Below are 23,253 nucleotides of genomic sequence, written 5' to 3'. Positions count from 1 at the left end.
GTGTTTTGTGATTGCATTTCATTTGATATCAAAGTTGCAAAACTTGGCCTCTTAGGCCATCATGCGTAATTGATGGCCCGAGGGTCGAGGGTCATGCTCCCTTGAGTCCCTTGCATGATAGGGAGTGTGCCCACGCATACATGTGCTTGAAATTCTATGCCATGCACTGTCTGTCCTTGTTGCTATCAAAAACCAGCTTCTGCAGGAAGTTTCTGCCGACCGGCACTGAAGAATGCCGACCGGCAAAGGATATGAGGCCGATGGACTTGAAAGCAGCCGATGGAAATTTCCCATGGCCGGTGGTCATTTCACTTAGCCGGTGGTATTATGCAGTTCTCATTGAAGATACCCTGAGACTTTGGCAATTTTCAGAGGAGCAGGGCAGCATTAACAGAGGCAGCAGTGGCATGGTATGGGTTTCCGGGCTTTCGGGGGAAATATAAATCCGAGCATGCATCATTCACGCATCCCGAGGCGGGGGCTGCGGCCATCCTCTCTTTGCATTTAATTTGTTAATTAGATTAGAAATTTTGTAATAATTAATTTAGTATTATTTATTCGGACTGTAATATTTATTTGGACCCTCCGAGTGAGGGCAATTCTGTAATAAGTGTGGGTGAGTGTGTGAAAGTCTTCCAACCCCCACTTCTTTCTTCCCTTTTATTTACCTGCTTATGATGGTAGATTAGGGCACGTTTAAATTAGCATACCTCATGCAATGCATGCGTGCATTCATTCATTTGTCTTACATGCACCGGGCTCGGCGCATCATTCTAACTGCATCTGTATTTCAATTTCCAAATTAAATACGTGTTAGTTGTAGCATTTCACATGTCATCGTAGATTAGCCGAGCCTACTCTAATTGCATCTTGCATGTGTTGCATTAGTCAACTTGACATGAACTAGGATCACGCATGTTTGCTAACTAGTTTATTGTTTTGGCTTGGAATACAATGTAAGTATTTATGCTTTAGCATCTCGCATGCGTGTGAATGTTAACATGATAGCATGCTTACCATGCGGCTAAGTGCTTATGTGATATTATTGATTGATTGCCTGTGGGTGAAGGTTGGATTGTTTGAGTTGGAAAAACTCGTTGAAATCCGTATTTTAGCCTACTTGCGAGTAGCAAATTTCAAAACATTTTTCCAAAACAAACGGATATGCAATGCTTAATTCCAAATTAGGCAATCTAGTCTATACTTGTTTGCTGTGCGCATAACATAGTAATTCTAGGCTAATAAATGGTTTAAGAACACATAATGTTTTCAAAAACGGATATCATAGTTAGTAGAGGCCGATCTTCGGATCGGGCGAGAGGGGGTGCTCATAGCTGACCTTCCCCAATCGTACCCTAGCTCCCGAGCCGAGACAACTCCGGTGATGATGGACATGTGGCCTTCGGCACCGAGTCAGGGTTTCCTAAATTCCCCCATAAAAAATATTTAGGTGGCGACTCTGTATCTGGCAAAGCAGTCCATGTTTGGCACTTCTTTTCAAAAAAATCTGTTTCTCAAAACGATTTGCCGGATTTGGACTCTTTGGTTCAAGATTAAGAACCGTGACACAGATTGAGTCCGAACTGTAGTAGCAGGGCCCCCCTCGCGGGCGCGTCTACACACACTCAACTTGATCATTCTTGTTCTTAAGTTGTTTCGGTAAATAAAATTCTATAAGTAATTTATTTTGTTTCAAGTTATTTATTATATAGAGAAGATTATTCCTACAATATTAACAATAATAAACTCTAAGACAATTAAAAACTTAATTCCACCTCTTCCCAATAAAGAAAGGAAAAATTTGTCTACGGTCCCTCTCTCATTTTTGATAAAGGAAGAGATCCACACTATTTTTTTTTATGATGTTTAAGGTCCCTTCTCATATATCACAGAGAAAGTTAACTCTCCTAGATCAAACTCATTTCTCTCTCTCTCTCTATACCTTTTCCATTTCATCTCTCTCTCTGGTGGCTGGGACTCCGAGCTCGGCTTCTGGGACCTCTCCACCGGCATTACTGCTCGCCACTTTGTCGGCCACTCAAAAGACGTCTAAAAAAAGAAGAAACAACGGCCCTGCTGGCCCTAAGATCTGATTCTCTATCTTTCCATATCTCTATATGTATTTGATCAGTGATTTAGGGTTTTGGGCTTTGATTTTGATTGTGTGATATGGGTTTGTGTTTATTCATTGCAGTCACTATGCAATGCATGTGGGATCAGAAGCAGGAAGAAAAAAAGAGCACTTTTGGGTGTGAAAACAGAGCACAAGAAATCAAAGAAAACCAACAATCACAACAAAGGAAGCAACACTAGTAAATTAGGTGATTCATTGAAGAGGGAGCTATTAGGGCTTGGAAGAGAAGTGGTGGTGCAGAGATCATCAGTGGAGGAGTTGCAGCAGTGGAGGAAGTTGGGGGAGGAGGAGCAAGCAGCTGTGCTGTTGATGGCTCTGTCATGTGGCTCTGTTTATGCTTTGCCCTTTTAGATTTTTTAAGTACTAATTTTAGTATTATGATTATTATTAGTAATAGTAAATGAGAAAGAAGATTTTAATGTTGTCAATAAGTGTATCTTCTAGTATCTTTTCTAAGTTAATTTTGTTTTTGTTTTATTTTCTTTTCATATTCAGTTGAGCTTAGTTTTGATGATTGCCTACTAACTATGTTTGAGAGTTGGAGAAGAATTGAAGAGGAGTGTAAGAATGGGAGGAGATTAATTCTAATTCCATTTCTATTTTGGCTATTATCTTCTTTTATTCCTTATAAATAAGTTAAGCTGAAAGAATCATTGACATTTTCTATTGGCAAGATTTTTGTGAACTGTGGCCTCAGAAATTTCAGTGCAAGACTAATGGAGTAACACAGGCAGAAAAACAAAATCTCTTAAAAATGTATCTTTTCTCAGTTATGCTTCTCTTTTTGTGTACGTTTCAGTCATAGATGTTCAATGAACTTAACAACTAAATGGATTTTCAAGGCTAGCCCGATCCTTAAATTTGTCCCTTTTTTATGTATCTTTTTGTGAATTTCTTTGAGTTTTTGTGATTTTCTCTGGGAATTTATTAGTGAATTTCTCTGAATTTTTGTGATTTTCTCTGGGAATTCATCAGTTGACTATCTGAGAAAGCTTGGAACTCTAGATTTAGGGCATTGGTAATGCGAAATGTATGAATTTGAGCAATTTATTTGCAGTAAGTTGTCAAATCAATAGAAGACCTATTTTCTCTGGGTTTCAGTCTTTGGTCCAGAATTTTCTCTGGTGAGCACTTTACTTTGGTTGTGTACTATTAGTATATAAATTGCACTTCTCATTCTTCTTCTTCTATTCAACTGATAAAGGATTTGATTGGTAAAGGATTTAGAATTTTCTCTAGTACAAGATTTTGAATTTTCTCTAGTAAAGGATTTGAATTTTCTTTGGTTTCACAAGAAAGGATTCTACACAAGCAAACAATTTTATTCAGAGAAATTTTAATTTTCTCTGGAGAGAAGGGAAGACCAGAGAAATTCTCTAGAGAGTGGGTCAGAAAAAATTGAAAGTCTAGAGAAATTTTGTTTCTTAGTTGTTCTCAGTGCAATAATTTTGTGTATGATCTATCTGGTGTGCACATTTTTCTTTGCATCAGTGCTAGTAATGGTGTTGTTGTTGTTTTGCACACCCTTTTTTTTAAGTTAAAAAACATAATTGTTAGTTCTTTACATAATCTGGAAATTTCTCTAGAAAGAAACAAAGAATTTCTCTAGATAAAATTTCTCTGGATGAAATTTCTCTGGATCAAATTGAGGGATTTTAGACATTATGAAAATATTAGATGTCCTTTATGCTATAAAATCTTAATACTAGGGGCCCTAAAAAACAAAAACCCATAAAGAAAACGAGACATAATAAAAGCACATACATCACACAACAAACTCTAAGACAAATGTATATAGGAGTATAAAAATGGTCCGTGGCCCATGGGCGGTTCAAAGCCCGCCCGCGGCCTAGCATGAGGCAGGCTCGTTTGGGCTCGGGCCCAATCCCAGTCCGAGACCCTGGGCCTAGGCCATCATTTTGAAGCTCGGTCCGTGGGCTCGGCCCATCTTCCCACTTAAGGCTTACTCAAGGCCTGCCCGAGATCCAATTTCTTTTTTAGGGAAAAATAATAAAATTTTGGTAGAAAAAAAAAAAAGTAAATGTTTAGGTCCGCCCAAGCCAGGCCCAAGCCTGGGCTTAGGCCCAGGCTCACCGGCCTACCCAAGGCCCGAATACTCCCTGGGCCGGGGCCTAATTTTTTGGCCCGGGGCCCGGCTTGGGCCGAATTTTGGCCGGAGCCCGCAAGGCTGGACATGGGTCGGGCCAGGCCCGAGCCCAGGTGGGCCGGACCGAGCCAAGTTTACACCCCTAGATGTATATAAGGTATATATTAATAAAGGTTAGTTATAGATGTTAATAAGAAAAGTTGGTAATACAAAAATTATCAAACTCCTTTACATAATTATAAAGTGATACTATACAACCAACAAATCAAAGACATACAACAAAAATATTCGATGGTTTTTTTATCTTAATTGCTTTATATGTGTCTGTTTCCGTCATCTTAAAACACAATATTTTTAATTATTTAAAATAATTGTAATTGGTGAATTCAATAAAAGTGTCGTTTAAGTCAAAGTTTCATTTGCTAGAGAACAAATTTGTCGAAAAAATAAGAAATGTGAGATCTCAACCCAACTTTGACAAATTGATCGAACCATCCTTCTATTTATTCTATGACTTTTCTGGAGTTTTTTTCTTATTCGTTTATTGAAATTCTGCTAATTGCACAAAATATTTTACATAAAGTGAACCTACATTACTCTCTTTTTTTTGTTTTTTGCACATGAGGAAATAAGGTGGGACCCATGAGAAAACCTTACCCTAATGGCCCTTATAACACACACACATACCCAAACTTCCCGATGTGGGAAGCTAGCCCAACATCCCAGGCCCAAGAGCCTCACCCATCCTTTAGACGAGCCCAAAGATGTTTAGCCCAAGGCACAGACTGGCCCCCAACAAAGTTGAAACCCAAGCAAAGGGTTTTTTTTTTTTTTTTGCATATGAGGAAACAAGGTGGGATCCATGAGAAACCCACATTACTCTCACTCTTTCTCTTTTATTATCAATATTTTCATTAAATATTTTTAAAATCAATTAAGGGTTATTATTTTTTTATCTAATTAAGAATTCATTAAATTTTGTATCATATTTGAATTTGATAAAAACTTAAAAAGATAAAGCATTGAAAATGATTTTTTTTTTTATCATGTTTGATGAAAAGAAAAATTTGGGATAAGAAGAAATTTTAAAAAATATTTTGATGAAAATATAATGAAAAAATTATAATAGTTCAAATCAAATCCAATGTTTTTACCCTAATTTAAAATCAAATTAGATTAAAAAAATTAATAAAGGGTTGGAAATAGCTAACAAAATTATTTAGCACAATTAGCAATGTTACAAATCCAAAAAATATTACTCAAAATTTAAATTGAATGGACTGGATTTAATTGTTGATGAGGATTTACAATTCATCAAGTCTAAATTTTATTTTGAATAATTTTATAAACATTTGTTTTTTTTGGTCTGTATCTTTCTCTGGTGTAATTTGTGTTGTCTTGTTCTTGTACTACTAGTAACAATAATGACACATCCTCTAATTTTAGAACTATAATTAAGTTCTAATGAAATGAAAAAAATTTAAAAGAAAAAAAAAACAACAACAACAAAAATAAGACCAAAATATCACATCATAGTGGGACCCACCCTTATTAGAGCTCTTAGAACTCCTATATTAGAGCATCCACAATGGAGTGGCTAAAAAATGGTGTGTTATGTAGTGGGGCCCAAAAATGTGTGTTAAGTTGTGTTAAGAGTTTGTTAATTTTAGAGAGTAAGTAGTGGTACAATAGATGTGTTAAGGTATGTGTTAAGATGTGTGTTAAGAATATATATATATATATATATACAATAAATAAAATAAATAATAATTCAAAAACATCAGTGCCCCTTTCTCTTTCTATTCTCTCTCTTCTCTCTCTCTCTCTCTCTCTCTCTCTCTCTTCTTGGCTGGCCAAACACTTAGCTGACTATGGCCAGCCATTTAGTGATTGACACACTTAGCAACACACTTAGCAGCTCCATTCCAACACAAATAATATTTTTTGATGGCCAAAAATTACAATATGACACTAACAAACTCACTAACCGTTCCATTGTGGATGCCCTTAGAGCTCTAAAACATTTTTCCTACTAGTAATTGTCAACAGCTCATGCAAATTAGGCCTTGGGACTCGAGACACCTAGTAATGTGATTGATTCACTTCTGGCTCAGCAAAACAAAAGAAAAGTGCAAAAGGCACTAGGACTATTAATTAACACTGCTGCACAAAATTTTGAACCCTCATTGTTGTGATAGTTGTTTTGTCTTTTGTAGGCTTAGTTTTGTGTCCTTTGGTAGGAATAGTTTGGTTCGGTTTATTTTTGTGCTTTCTACAAAAATATGTGTTGAACTTCATTGTAGATCTTTATTTTTTAGTTATAAAATTACTTATTTATCCACACACACACACACAAAAAAAAAAAAAAAAAAAAACCACTACAACAAAATAGAGGGCCTTACCCTGCTAAAAAACCCAACACCCACAAAACAGAGTTGGGTTCCCCTGAGGTTGAGACTCGACATACTTGAAACAAGAAGTTTTTCCTGCTCTTACCCAGTGTCATGGACTGGGCGCTTATCATTCTCCCGAGAAACTAACTCCACAAGTGGTACTGTATACCCCTGTGAATTATGCCCAGAGACCAACCCAGGAGATGCGATAGGGATCTACCATGCATGCCTTGTCGTTCACAAACTAATGCGCTTGCAAGGTGCTTGGCGTAGAACTCGCATCTCCAATAAGTCGGTACGTGACATGCTACCACGGCTTTTCTCTATTTCACTAAGCTTACTGGGATTTGGTGGCATCGTAAGCATGCTGAAATTGAAAAAGGCACTTGCACTATCTCTTCATGGGAGGAATTCAAGAATGAACTAATGAGGCAATTTTACCCTGGAAATGTGGCACATGAAGCTCGATTGAAAATGAGGGAGTTGAAACACACCTGCTCTATCCGAGACTATCTCCAAGAATTCTCCGGGTTAATGCTTCAAATTCCTAATATGAATGATGATGACTTGTTTTTCAACTTCACAGCTGGTCTTAAGCAGTGGACACAGTTGGAGCTACAACGAAAGGGTGTCAAAGACATTTCCACTGCACTTACCGTGGCCGAGACATTGGTGGAATATACAAAGCCATAATCTTCTAATTCAAAGTCCACCAAGGATAGTCAAGGCAAAGATAGGGAAGCAAAGTGAGCCAAAGAGTCTAAGGATTCTAAGGCTTCAAGGAACAAAAAAGGCGGAGGCAAGCCACTATCGGGCAAAGACTGGAAGAAAGATGTCAAGAAAGACATCAAGCCCAGGGACAACTGCTTCATTTATGATCGGCCACATTGGGCGCAGGATTGTCCTAAGAGGAAGAGCCTTAGTGCAATGCTTGAAAAACAAGAAATGGAAGAGCAAGCACACATGGGGTGTCTACAACTACTCAATTCACTCAAGGCAAGTCCAGTCCCAACAAACAACAAAGATCGATCCTTGATGTATGTGAATGCCAACATCAATGGAAAGGCTACTCAAGTAATGGTGGATACGGAATCATCACACAACTTCATGGCTCGAAGAGTAGAGCTACACTTGGGGAGTTGGCAAGGGAAGGTGGACTTCTTCATAGCACCGCTTGACGACTTCAACATTGTGCTAGGCATGGAGTTTCTACGACAATTCAATGTAGTGCCACTACCGCGCTACAACACTATATGCATTCTCGAGGTTGGTCCATACATGGTCTCTACAGTGGCCAAGGCAAGTTCGGACATGTAGGTACTCTCCGCAATGCAAGTCAAGAAAGGCTTCAAGAAGGAAGAGATCACATATCTAGTTATCTTCCAAGGCGAAGGGAGAGAGAAGGAAGACACTCCAACGGAGCCACCGAAGGAGATTGCCAAGGTACTAGTGGAGTACAAAGACATCATGCCACCTGAGTTGCTTAAGAGACTTCCATCTAGGAGGGAGGTGGACCATAAAATCGAATTGGAGCTAGGTGCCAAACAACTCACTCCACGCTCTTTGGTGACCAGCTCAACAAAGAGTCCATCGGCCTACAAGGTTGCTAAGACATGGAATGAACAAGTAGATGTGGCACGGTCTTACCTCGATAAGGCAACCAAGAAGATGAAAAAGTGGGCAGATGAAAAGAAGCGCCACCGAGAGTTTAATGTTAGGGACTTGGTGATGGTAAAAATCTCGTCTAGCCAAAACAAGTTCACTCAAGACCTACACAAAGGGCTTATACGCCGATATGATTGGCCATTTCCAATAATCAAGAAGGTGGGTAAGGTTTCCTATAAGCTTGAATTACCCCCACATCTCAAACTTCACCCAGTCTTTTGCGTAAGCTACTTAAAGCCCTACTACAAAGATGAAGGAGACCCGGACAGAGGCAAGTCGAAGAGGGCACCGTTAGGTATCACGGTAACTTATGACAAAGAGGGAGAGTTCATCTTAGTAGATTGAGTGGTCCAACGACAAAAATATGCCCCACGTCATGAATACTTGGTGAAATGGAAGGGATTGCCCGATTGTGAGACTAGTTGGGAACCGACAGAAGGTTTGTGGTAATTCAAGGAAAAGATAAAACAGTTCCATAAAGAAGACGTGATGAGGGCGTCGCCGCATTAGGCGGGGAAGAATGTCACAAATTGAAAAATCTTGCTGTTGTCCCTCACTTGAAAGCCTAGGGAGATTATAGAGACTACTGGAAGCTTCTAGAACTCCCTAGAGTTTTGTAGAGAATTGTACATAGTTGTAGATATTTGTACATCCTTCTAGACATGTACATTCTAGAATGATTCTACAATAGTCTATAAGATAGAGTTGAAGAAAGTGTCTAGAACACTCTCTATCATTGTAGTTCTAGAATATTCTTTGTAGCCTATAAAAAGGGGAAGGGCCCTCATTTGCCCAAACCATCCAAAGTAATACAAAGCAAGCATTCTCCAAGAGCTTCTCTCTCTAGAATAGTTTCACTCTCTAAAAATCTTCAAGTAAGTGTGAATCTCTCCTAACTCTTTTCCAAGAAGGCTTACTTAGGTGCAAACCAGGCAGGTATCAACCATCTAAAGCCGCACGGTTGGCTTGAAAAATCCAAGGCCGTGACACCAATCACAGGCCAAGGAAGCTTTCTCATAAAGTGAAAATTTCAGTAATACACACACAAAAGTGGCTCATACCATATGCACTCAGTAGCAGCAAAGGACATTTTTGGGTTTAGGATATGGATGTGCCAATGGCATGAAAAAAGAAGAGAGAGGGAATGAAACTGACACTTTAGCATTAGGTAAATCAAACCAACTACCATATATACAGTAGCTTTGCATTTGTTGTTTTTGTCTGAGTTGTTTGTTAAACCATGGGAGTTGTAAAGTTGCAATTGGCTTTTCTCTTCTTGTTTGTTTTCATTCTTATGTATGGGGAAGAACTTGGTTTTTTTTAATTGTCATTGACTTGGCCAAATGGTTTTTGTACGCCAAAAAAGTGTCGTGATCACATCCCTCAAGAACTAAAGAGAGAAGATTAAGTCCACAAGTCAAATTTCTTTTGGATTTTGTTTTTTAACTTCAAATTTGAACTTGTATGTTCATTGTTTGTTGGATGGTATAATGTCTTTTTGTAGGTGGAGGGTATTCAAGGTTCACTTTCAACCCATTGGCCAAGTCTCCTAGACAACCCAGCTTGCAAAAACAAGTTTCAGGCTAATTTTGCATTTTGGAAGCAATAATGGACAAAACATGGCACTTGTTCAAAACTGGACCCTAAGAGTTATTTTTCCTTCACCATGAACCTTAAAAAAAAAATCAATATCCTCGGCGCTCTTCGATCTTTTAGTATATCTAATTGCTAACTGTACTCTTTTTCTTTTGTTTGAATTTAAGGAGTACTTTTACTTGCTGCAAATTCATTACTCACGTAATGAAAAAAATTTCAACAGGAATTCAGCCAAGTCAAAGGACATACATTGTGAGGGATATAATGCTTGGAATAGCAGAACAAATGACTTACAATACTATTCTGGAGTGCTTTAAGATTGAAGATGGAAGGTATTGAGTAATACAAGAGATCCGACTCTGTGTCACAGTTTCTGGACACGAGTTTGTTTCTTACGAGAGGCGATATTCTGTTGGGTGCAGTGGGAACAATAACAACGTATATTTTTCTGTTGATTAGAATAAGTATGTTCACTTGGTATTTTTTTAATCACTTTGCTATAAATTTCCTTAAAAAAATTTCTTAATTCATTCACTAATATCCCGGTCTAATCTTTGTTTCAAGAAGAGAAAGCCATAATCTTTCTTTCAGGCACCAAGAACTTGTTACATGGAAATAGCTATAGCCTTTGTCGATTGAAAGAAGTATAGTACATATAGGTTTTATGTAAGAAGAAGTTTAGTATTTGTCCAACTTCTATATAGAAATGTTTGGTGGAATTATGAAATGCGAAATACAAAGTAAATTTTACTGTTACTGTGTTTATATTGTCCATGTTTAAAAACACCAACGTTATCTATTCCTTAATTTTCTTCATACAACAAGGCTTGGGTATATGCGGATGATCATATCATATATGTGCCATATGAATCCTGGTCTCTCAAATTGACCAATTGATTGTGTGTGAAAAACATGTTTGTTTCTATGACTCAAATGCATGGCAATGGATACCCGAAATACATGCATGGGTTTTCCCCCCCTTTTTTTTTATACCTGCCCACTCCTCCATATGCCCTGTTTACAGCTAGGGTTCACTCTCTCACTCCAGCATCCGTGATTTGCAATGGCGATGATCTAGCAGCAGCAATCTCCGTTGGCACTTACCACGATTGGTTGCTTTCATGGATCCAAATCTCACAGACATTTTGTAGCTATTCGAGCTATTTAGAGCCGCTTTCTTGCAGAACGATTTCGATACCTGTGATAATCTCCTCTCTCAGCTCAAAGTATCAAATTCATTATCTACATTGAACCCAATCCCCAAAACTCAAATATTTTAGATATTCTATACCCTAAATTTTGGTCTCAAATATTTGGTTCATTTCTCTAAATTTTGGTCTCTAAAACTTTAAAAATAATTGTCCCTAAATTTTGTGGCTAATATTTTAAATATTCTATACCCTACATTTTTTTAGACACTAAAATTTAAGGATAATTTTTTTTTTAGGGACCAAATATTTTTGTTACGAAAAATGTCATTATATTTTTAACAATGAAAATTAGACATTAGTGATGAATTATTATCTTTTTAAGACCAAATTATTTTTTCCCTACAAGTGTATTTGTTAGTGACATTTTCAATATTTTGTCGCTAAAAACGTTATTTTTGACATTTAGAGACGATTTTTTAGCAACTATCCTCACGATGATAGAAATTGGTCCCTAAATACCTTTTATAATAAAATTTTCATAAAATCCAAAAAATTTAATCTCTAAAATTCTTATATATTATAATAATCAAAGTTAATTTCCTATTGTTAACCTTTGTCACACGTTCACAAGCCCTAAATTTGTCATTTAGTATTGTTTTTTAGTATATGTTTTATCGATGATTTTGAACCAGTATTTCTCGTTTTTTTATAGATCAAGGTCAATAATAATTGGAATTTTATTCTCATAAAGTCTTTTTTTTTTTTTTTTTTTTGAGTTCATATATTGGTCCCAAGTGAGTTGGTTACAATTTTTTTTTTTTTTTTGAGTTTTTTTTTTCTTTTCTTAATTACTAAAAACTTATTTGATTGTCTCAATATTATAAATTTGATTTCTTTAAAATAAGCTTATTTGGCTTTGGCTATGAACCTTGAAAAAAAAAATTAAAAAGGTCAAGTTAGGTTGGGAAAAAACTCAAACCAATTAGGGGATGAAGACTGGAATAGAAAATTAATATCTACACCGTTGTCCCTATTGCCATCTTTATGCATGGTAGGATCATTGAGTCAAATCGGTTTCAAATTTGATTTTTGACAATTAAGTTCCACTTCTCCACTGCTTGTTTATACTTTTTTACTCGTTTTTTCAAATCAATTTCTAACTTTTTCAATTGACATTTAAATTTTTATTTGAGCTTTCAGTGTGTAGTTTTATTTTTTCCCAAAGAAATTCAAACCTATATGTTAGAAGGAAAAAAGAAAAAATAAATAAATAAAAAGCTAGTAAAAACTTACCCAAACAAGATAGATTCAAGAATTTCAAGTACAACGCATATAAGGTGAGGATTTATCATACAATATGAGAGGCCACATAACAAGTAAACAATGTTGGTAAAATTCAACAATGGTATCAAGTTCGATTTTTAGGTGATAATTGATAACTCAATGCAGTATTTAAAATTAGTAAAAGAGTAATTACATCAAATTTTTAGGCCTTGTTTGAGAAGAGTTAAAGTGACTAAATTAACACAAAAAGATAAAATAAACTACTTTTGTCAATAAAATAAAATATCACATCGAAATTATAATCATTTTATTTTTTTTTTCTCACAATTATCGCATCCAAACAAGCAAAAAAAAAAATCAAAAAAAATTTCTAAACGGAGCTACTCAAACAAAGGCTGAACAATAAAAGTTGAAACAATAGGTAGAAAGTCAACAATCATCATACCTAACAACAATCACCTCTAGCCCAAACTAGGAAAAAAATAAACTGCATATAACCTCCATATTTAGGAGAAATAAACACAAGAGGTATCAAACCCCAACAATATGAAGAAATAACACAAGAGGTATCAAAGCCCAACAATAACCCCTAGCTCAATCAAGCTCATTTGAAACTTTATATAAGTTTATATGACTCTTAAATATAATAAGTTAAAATAGAAGAATAAAAGGAAATAAATTATTCATAAGTATTCCTTTTATGATTAAAAAAAGATCTTTGGGCTCAAAAAAGATCCTTTGGCTATTAACTACTGAAAATTTAATGATTAAATATTTTAGTAACCATGTTTTAATCCCCTTTCTTTGGGTGTAAAGATGGGTGTGTCCTTATCTTTATTCATATTAGATTGATTTGGATTTTCTCAATTCATGCTTTCTTTTGTTTTTATTGCTATTGGTTGTGTGATCACTCGTGTACTATAAAATTTTTAAAAAATCATTTGTGCATTCATTCTAAATTATTCTTTTACCCGACTGTACTTTTATTTATGTTTTGAAGAAATGGGTGCAGCGTTAGTCAAATTCGTTGGCTTTGGTTGAAGGATCCAACTTTGCCAAACATCTTTCCTTTGTTGGAGCAGAGGAAAAAAAAATCAACAAAAAAAAGAAGTATATCAATTCTTAATAGTAATTATTTTGCACTAACTGATTGGAATTAAATGTATAAAATAGCATAAAAACTCCTTAAAAAGAAATTTTGTTGTTTATATATATATCTGGAAGTGCCTTGCCAAGTAATACGAAGGATTTATTTTAAAATATCATCTCCCTTAACATTTCTAATCTCCTTATCTTAGGGGAGTAACAATCTCATAAACAATTTATCCTGTACCATTATCTACAACCAAACATACACATAACCTATGCAACACTAATCAAAATATCAATATAATTCCAACCCCTACAACAGTCTCATGGAAAAGTGCCACTATATAGCATACTGCTAAAATTTGAGTCACAGTCAATTTAGGTCACAAGGAAATGAAATTACTTTATAACAAAAACACCACAACCGGTTTATGACCAAGACTACTACAATTCACAACAAAATACCACAACCTCATGACCAATGTCATTTCGACTCATAAACAAATACTACAAAGTCTCATAACTAAAACCAATTTAAATTGTAACGCCCTCAAAAATTAACCCATAATATACATAACATTGACATGCATTATTTAAAGAAAACAATTTATTCATTCATTCATCAGAGTATTACTAAATAAAAACATTACATGTAACATCAAATTAAACGCCTTATGGGCTTACATCTTTCCAAGCCAACACTTGGACATAAAATATGAGTTCTAACTCAAATACAAATAAAGCCCTAGGCTTGATTATTTATCAAAAAAAAAAAAAACAAACAACTAAACAAAATAGTCTTCAAAATCCAAATCCTTCCAAGCTAAGTTCTGGGAGGTAGCTTATCACCTGGACCTGAAAATGATGTTCCCATAAAGGGTGAGCCACAGCCCAGTAGAAATATACTAAACCAATTATAAGCAATGAATAAAGCTATGGTATTCAATAGATGGTTAACCAAGTTAATCAATTACATCATTATACAGTTTCCTGACACTAATGTCTAAGACATGTTTTACTTTCCAACATTATCAATATGGCTCAGAACCTGGCCAATCTTACAACAGTGAACCATATATAATATATTCACATTCATCCAGTGTCAACAAACAGATGAGACTCAAGCTCAAATCAAACACTTCATACTTCCAGTTTGATACACATTTTAGTGCTGTATCAATAAAACACTTCAATATAAATAAGCACACACAAAAGTGTGGCTAATGGAGTCCATCCCCTATCTCCTCCCAAACAAAATCCGGTTTAGAGGTCCATCCCCTATCTTCCCCTAAACCGTGGAGTACATCCCCTATCTCCTCCCACACAAAACAATGTATGCAACACATAACATATACAACACACAATCAATACACACAATGTCTGTATTAATTCAGCAGTCAAAATTGATGACTTAATCAATGATTAATTTCAGTTATCCCTAATCCACATGCAGTGTCTACAACAAGCACGACTATCCTCCACCGATAGCCCAAAACAGTTATTTCTAGACTTGGAAATAAATATACCAACAATTCAATAGGCGAGTGATTTACATTATCCAACTACACCATTAAATCAATAAATTCCCCAATTTCATGGATTTAACCAATTTCCCCAATTTCCTTAAATTAATTACTCAAATCAATTTATTAATTCAACTAGGGCTTTTTTCCCAAAATTTCCAAGTGTCCCCAACCTACCAAAATACCAAAACTTAGAACAAAGCGTATAAAATGAAGTAGGAAATCCCTACCTCGAAAAAATAACCCGTATGGAGAAGATGGAGATAAAGACCAAAGACCAACGTGCTCCAAATCCAAAGTTTCTCAGATTAAAACGAAGCCCTCAACTCACTTTAACTTTTTAATAAAGGATCTAAGGTAGAAAATCACTCTAAGTAGATCAATTCTATGAGAGAAGACAAGTTTAGAGAGAGAGAAAGGGAAAGAAACCCTCAAGGGGCGGTTTCAAAAGTTAAGAAGGAGAAAAATTAGGTCAAAAAGTGATTCAAAAGTGAAATCACGGACTGGTGTAGTCGACTCTACGCTCGAGCGTAGAGAGCCCCGCTCGAGCGTAAGACACAGACTCATGCTCGAGCGTGAAGAAAGCCGCTCGAGCGTCGATTGCACACTTCCAGAAGTTTTGCAGGCGCTGGCACCCGCTCGAGCGTCAATATCTCCGCTCGAGCGGAGGAACAAAAACAAGGGTTCACGCTCGAGCGTAAAAACTACCGCTCGAGCGGACGATCTGCAGATTTAAAGTACTGGGAGATGGAAAATCACGCTCGAGCGTAAAAACTCCCGCTCGAGCGTAGAAGCAACAACGAAGGGCCCGCTCGAGCGTTAAAACTTCCGCTCGAGCGTGAAGGCCAAAATCTGGGCATCACCTATTGGCATCTAAATTCAACCAACCTGTAACAGACCTGCCCAACACAAACTATACCTCAAATACAAAGAGATTTAAAGGACAACCAAAACCATTAAATAATGACTGGATCCACGGAACCTAAGTCCGGATACAATAATCTAAAGAGAAAAGACCGGGGTCGCTATAACCTCCCCTCCTTAAAAGAATTTCGTCCCCGAAATTAAGCATAAGGTTTCGAAAACAAGTTTTTCTCAAATTCCAACAATATGGTATCACAATAATAGACAACTTGACCCAACACCGGCCATTCCATCTCTTAACAAAGAGGCATGCCACAATATGCAAACAAACATATATTTCAACCTGCATTAACACTATGCAATTTTCTTTCAATTTCAACGAATTTCAATATATTCAACACATACAATGTTCAAATAAATTTCCATTTCGAAGCAAGTTCCAAAATATTACCATTAACCAAAACATTTTCAATGTTTTACAGCTTAAGACATATATATAAAGCTCTAAAGTTCGACAATATTACCAAATCTACATACGAGATTACAAATCGATAAACATGTCCGGATATTTCTCGCGGACTTCCAACTCACGTTCCCAAGTGGCTTCCTCCACACCATGATGTTTCCACAAAACTTTAACCAAAGGAATGGTCTTGCCTCGCAAGACTTGATCCCGCTTGTCCAAAACTCTAACCGGCCTCTCCTCATACGAGACATCCTCGTCAACTACTAAATCGGTCCAATCCAATACATGCGATGGATCCGGGTCATACTTCCGAAGCATACTCACATGAAACACGTCATGTACTCCGGACAACTGCGGTGGTAAAGCTAAACGATAAGCAGCCTCGCCAATCCTCTCAAGGATCTCAAACGGACCAATAAATCGAGGGGACAACTTTCCGCTCTTCCCAAACCTCATCAATCCCCGCCTAGGTGATATCTTCAGAAAGACATGATCACCCACCTCAAACATCAAAGGTCTCCTCCTACGGTCGGCATAAGATTTCTGACGACTCTAGGCTGTAACAAGCCTCTTACGGATAAGCTCAACTTTCTCCGTCGTTTCTCTCACTAATTTTGGACCCAACAAAGGTGTATCACCCACCTCGGCCCAACAAACAGGAGATCTACATGGTCGGCCATACAAGGCCTCAAACGGTGCCATACCGATACTAGACTGGAAACTGTTGTTGTAGGCAAACTCCACCAACGGCAAGTGCCTCTCCCACGACCCACTAAAGTCTAAAACACAACCCCGAAGCATATCCTCAAGGATCTGAATAGTACGTTCGGACTGCCCGTCAGTCTGAGGATGATAAGCCGTGCTAAAGGTCAACTTAGTGCCTAAGGCACTCTGCAAACTCTGCCACAGCCTGGCAGTAAAACGAGGATCTCTATCTGAGACGATCGTCACTGGAACCCCGTGTAACTTCACTATGTCCCGAATATATAAATCAGCTAGATGATCGACTGAATCTCTAACACGCATAGGAATAAAGTGCGCCGACTTAGTCAACCGATCCACAACTACCCAAATAGCATCACTACCCCGCTGAGTTCTCGGAAGACCCACAACGAAGTCCATAGTGACATGTTCCCACTTCCACTCGGCAATAGGCAAGGGTTGCAACAAACCCGCTGGCCTCTGATGTTCGGCCTTCACTTGCTGACAAGTAAGGCACTTAGATACGAAAGCTGCCATATCTCTCTTCATACCCCGCCACCAGAACTGGCGACCCAAATCCCGATACATCTTAGTGCCTCCCGGATGCACCGCAAGGCGTGAATGATGAAACTCTCGGAGTACCTCCTCTCGACAAGACTCCGGCACAAACAGACGGTCTCGGTATCTCACACTGAGGTCGGGATACACCGTCAAACCCTTCTCAACCTTCCCACTAGAAATCTTCTCACGGAGGGATTCTACCTCAAGGTCACCCCCCTAAGCCTCTATCACTCGAGTCACAAGTGTAGGTTGTGCAACAACAGAAAACAAGGCCGCAGCCTCAACAGATTCGCCCAGAAGGATATTAAACTCTCCAAGTGCACCCAACATCTCCCATTCTCGGATGGCTATACTGGCTATGTCACCAACAGGTTTCCTGCTAAGGGCATCGGCCACCACATTGGCCTTTCCCGGATGATAATGCAACTCAAAGTCATAATCCTCTATGAACTCCATCCACCTCCCCTGCCTCAAGTTCAAGTCTTTCTGTGTAAACAAATATTTCAGACTCTTATGATCCGAGAATACCTCGAATCTCTCACCATAAAGATAATGCCTCCAAATCTTCAAGGCAAATATCACAGCTGCTAACTCTAGATCATGCGTAGGGTAATTCTGCTCGTGAATTTTCAACTGACGCGAGCCATAGGCAACTACTTTCCCTTCTTGCATTAACACACAACCCAGACCCTCTCGTGAGGCGTCACAATAGACTGCGTAACCCAACCCTCTCTCTGGAATAATCAATACTGGAGCGGTGGTCAATCTAACTTTCAACTCCTGGAACGACTTTTCACAAATCTCACTCCATACAAATTTGACTCCCTTCCGAGTCAATCTAGTCAAAGGCGAAGCTAATCTGGAGAAATCTTTCACAAACCGACGATAATACCCAGCTAACCCCAGAAAACTGCGGATTTCAAACACACTCTTAGGCTGTGCCCAATCTTGCACTGCCTCAGTCTTGGATGTATCAACAGACACTCCTTCCCCAGAAACTACATGGCCTAAAAACTTGACCTCTTCTAGCCAGAACTCACACTTCCCAAACTTAGCATAAAGCTGATGGGCTCTAAGTAATTCAAGCACCACTCTCAAGTGTTCCTCGTGCTGTTCCTCTGAAGGCGAATAGATAAGGATGTCGTCCACGAAGACGACTACAAAACGGTCTAAAAATTCCCGGAAAATCCGGTTCATCAAATCCATAAATACTGCCGGTGCATTGGTGAGCCCAAATGGCATCACCAAAAACTCATAGTGGCCATACCGCGTACGGAATGCCGTCTTCGGAATATCCTCCTCCCTGACTCTCAACTGATGATAACCCGATCTCAAGTCTATCTTCGAGAAACAACGGGAACCTTTCAACTGATCGAACAGATCATCTATACGAGGCATAGGGTACTTATTCTTAACCGTTGCCCGATTCAATTTCCGGTAATCTATACAAAGTCTCAAAGCACCACCTTTCTTTTTAACAAAGAGGGCCGGTGCTCCCCAAGGCGAAACACTAGGACGTATATAGCCTTTGTCTAGTAACTCCTGGAGCTGAATCTTCAACTCAACTAACTCGGCTGGGGCAAAACGATAAGGTGCCATAGAAATCGGCGCCGTGCCGGGGACTAGGTCAATAGAGAATTCAATCTCCCGATGCGGTGGCAAACCAACAAGATCCTCGGGAAAGACGTCCGAGTACTCACAAACCACCCTTGGCAACACAATCTGAGTCTCACCATCCTCACTAATCGAAAGGTTAGCAAGTAGACCACTAAGCTCACTCCGTCCTCGCGGAACATACCCTGGTGGCAACACATTACCAACCTGGTCCCCCAGAAAATGAAAATACTCTCCGCTCACGGTACAACAAGTGACTCTCTGGCGGTAGCAATCAATAACTGCCCAGTATGACGATAACCAGTCCATACCCAAAATAACATCGAAACCCCTCATAGGCATAACTACAAAGGAAAATGGGATTCTATGGCAATCAACCTCTATATCACAACCCCTAACACCGTGTTTCAAAATCAATTCACCCCCAAGAGGCGACATTACACATATAGGAGATGCTAACAGTGCTAACTCCAACTCCAAAACAGATGCAAATGCAGCAGACACAAAGGAATGAGATGCACCCGTATCAATCAAAACATTAGCAACTGAGTTGCAAAACAAGAAGGTACCTCTCACAACTGATGGTGCCGGCACAAGATCCTGCGCGGTAACAGCATACACGCGCCCAGACGACCTCTGATCAACCTGCTCACCCCTAGGAGCATAAGATTGTTGCACCGACTGGGACGATGAAGCCCCCTGATTGGCCCTCGAGTCCTAACCCGACTGAGCTGGCTGCTGACCCTGAATCAGCCTAAAACCAGATGCACCAGGTGTGCTACCCAACTGCGGGCAATACCTCTTCATATGCCCCGGTTGACCACACTGATAACACGAGAGTGGCTGGCCTCTACCCTGGTTCTGGCTCTGAGATCGAGCCGAAGATGATGCGGCTCTCTGCACTCCTCCCCTCTGAGGACAAACTGGAGACTTGTGGCCCAGCTGGCCACACTTGAAACAGGTGATGTCTCCCTGACTACCTTTCCCCGAACTAGCACTCGGCACAGGAAAAGTCGATCTAGAAAAGCTACCCTGAGACTGCTGAGGATTAAAACACTTCTGTCTCCTACCATCACTCTGACCATCTTGACTCCTCTTGAAGCCCTTCTGTCCTTCCTCCTCCTCCTGCATCATGATCTCCATATGGGCTGCAGCATCAACCATACGCCCATAATCCCGAATCATAGTTCCCCCAACTCGCAGCTTGAGGCCACGCCTCAACTTCTTCTCAAACTCGATACAACGGCGTTCCTCAGACGCCACCAACTCAGGTGCAAACCTGGACAAGCTAGTAAATGCAGCCTCAAACTCGGCCACTGAAGAACTCGACTGCTTAAGCTGGCAGAACTGGTCTCTCAGCTTCTCCCTAACTGCTGGAGATAAGAACTTCTCCTGGAAAGCATTCACAAAGGCCTCCCATGTACCTCCTATACGACCCTTGGTGAACTTCCACCACTGACCCGCATCCCCCTTCAACTGGAAAGATGCCAAGGTCACCTTCAACCCCTCGTCTTCGATGCCAAGCATCTCAAACGTCTTCGTTGTCTGTTCGAGCCATTCATCTGCCTTAAGCGGCTCTTTAGGATCACCCACAAATTCCTCCGGATTAGACCGGAAGAACTCCCTCTTCAGAAAGGAGGGTCCTGCATCTGCAATGACATCCCGAGCTTGATTCTCAGCTCTGAGAATGCCTACTGACTCCCTGAATGCCCCTGCTATCTCTCGGGCTAGAGCACCCATAGCCTGCTGGCCTACTGGCTCGGCCACATTGGCCTGGCCAATTCCCTCCTGAACTGCTGGAATCTCCTCTGGCACAGGCACCTCCTGCCTACCCGGCCTACCACGCCTACCGCGTCCTCGACCTCGTCCTGACATCCTAATAAAGGAACAAAGACGTTAGCACATTAACAAATGTGCCGAAGCTAAACACTCGCGTCCTAATGCATGGGACAACAATAATTCATTCCACGTAAGCACATAATCACATAAGCACCTACGAATTTCATTCCTGGATAATGATAGTCCCAATGCGTTACTATAGTTCCGGTTGGAAGCAGCAGTGATCAAGTGCCTTTCCAACAAGACTACTAGAAACTCAAGAGTCCAATCAACATCCTAGAAACTACATTCCATACCCACATAATCACATAAACATGCTATCACATAAACATATAACATTACACTAAGTCTCTATCAAACGAGACGAACCCAATGTGATACTAATCACTTCCCACATACCCAAAGTATTCAAACCCGGTACGCTCTGATACCAAGTTGTAACGCCCTCAAAAATTAACCCATAATATACATAACATTGACATGCATTATTTAAAGAAAACAATTTATTCATTCATTCATCAGAGTATTACTAAATAAAAACATTACATGTAACATCAAATTAAACGCCTTATGGGCTTACATCTTTCCAAGCCAACACTTGGACATAAAATATGAGTTCTAACTCAAATACAAATAAAGCCCTAGGCTTGATTATTTATCAAAAAAAAAACAAACAACTAAACAAAATAGTCTTCAAAATCCAAATCCTTCCAAGCTAAGTTCTGGGAGGTAGCTTATCACCTGGACCTGAAAATGATGTTCCCATAAAGGGTGAGCCACAGCCCAGTAGAAATATACTAAACCAATTATAAGCAATGAATAAAGCTATGGTATTCAATAGATGGTTAACCAAGTTAATCAATTACATCATTATACAGTTTCCTGACACTAATGTCTAAGACATGTTTTACTTTCCAACATTATCAATATGGCTCAGAACCTGGCCAATCTTACAACAGTGAACCATACATAATATATTCACATTCATCCAGTGTCAACAAACAGATGAGACTCAGGCTCAAATCAAACACTTCATACTTCCAGTTTGATACACATTTTAGTGCTGTATCAATAAAACACTTCAATATAAATAAGCACACACAAAAGTGTGGCTAATGGAGTCCATCCCCTATCTCCTCCCAAACAAAATCCGGTTTAGAGGTCCATCCCCTATCTTCCCCTAAACCGTGGAGTACATCCCCTATCTCCTCCCACACAAAACAATGTATGCAACACATAACATATACAACACACAATCAATACACACAATGTCTGTATTAATTCAGCAGTCAAAATTGATGACTTAATCAATGATTAATTTCAGTTATCCCTAATCCACATGCAGTGTCTACAACAAGCACGACTATCCTCCACCGATAGCCCAAAACAGTTATTTCTAGACTTGGAAATAAATATACCAACAATTCAATAGGCGAGTGATTTACATTATCCAACTACACCATTAAATCAATAAATTCCCCAATTTCATGGATTTAACCAATTTCCCCAATTTCCTTAAATTAATTACTCAAATCAATTTATTAATTCAACTAGGGCTTTTTTCCCAAAATTTCCAAGTGTCCCCAACCTACCAAAATACCAAAACTTAGAACAAAGCGTATAAAATGGAGTAGGAAATCCCTACCTCGAAAAAATAACCCGTATGGAGAAGATGGAGATGAAGACCAAAGACCAACGTGCTCCAAATCCAAAGTTTCTCAGATTAAAACGAAGCCCTCAACTCACTTTAACTTTTTAATAAAGGATCTAAGGTAGAAAATCACTCTAAGTAGATCAATTCTATGAGAGAAGACAAGTTTAGAGAGAGAGAAAGGGAAAGAAACCCTCAAGGGGCGGTTTCAAAAGTTAAGAAGGAGAAAAATTAGGTCAAAAAGTGATTCAAAAGTGAAATCACGGACTGGTGTAGTCGACTCTACGCTCGAGCGTAGAGAGCCCCGCTCGAGCGTAAGACACAAACTCATGCTCGAGCGTGAAGAAAGCCGCTCGAGCGTCGATTGCACACTTCCAGAAGTTTTGCAGGCGCTGGCACCCGCTCGAGCGTCAATATCTCCGCTCGAGCGGAGGAACAAAAACAAGGGTTCACGCTCGAGCGTAAAAACTACCGCTCGAGCGGACGATCTGCAGATTTAAAGTACTGGGAGATGGAAAATCACGCTCGAGCGTAAAAACTCCCGCTCGAGCGTAGAAGCAACAACGAAGGGCCCGCTCGAGCGTTAAAACTTCCGCTCGAGCGTGAAGGCCAAA

Source organism: Camellia sinensis, chromosome 1 (genome assembly GCF_055761805.1).
Source record: "Camellia sinensis isolate YWXY chromosome 1, ASM5576180v1, whole genome shotgun sequence".
Lineage (NCBI taxonomy): Eukaryota > Viridiplantae > Streptophyta > Magnoliopsida > Ericales > Theaceae > Camellia > Camellia sinensis.
Note: the sequence above shows the minus strand (reverse complement) of the source record.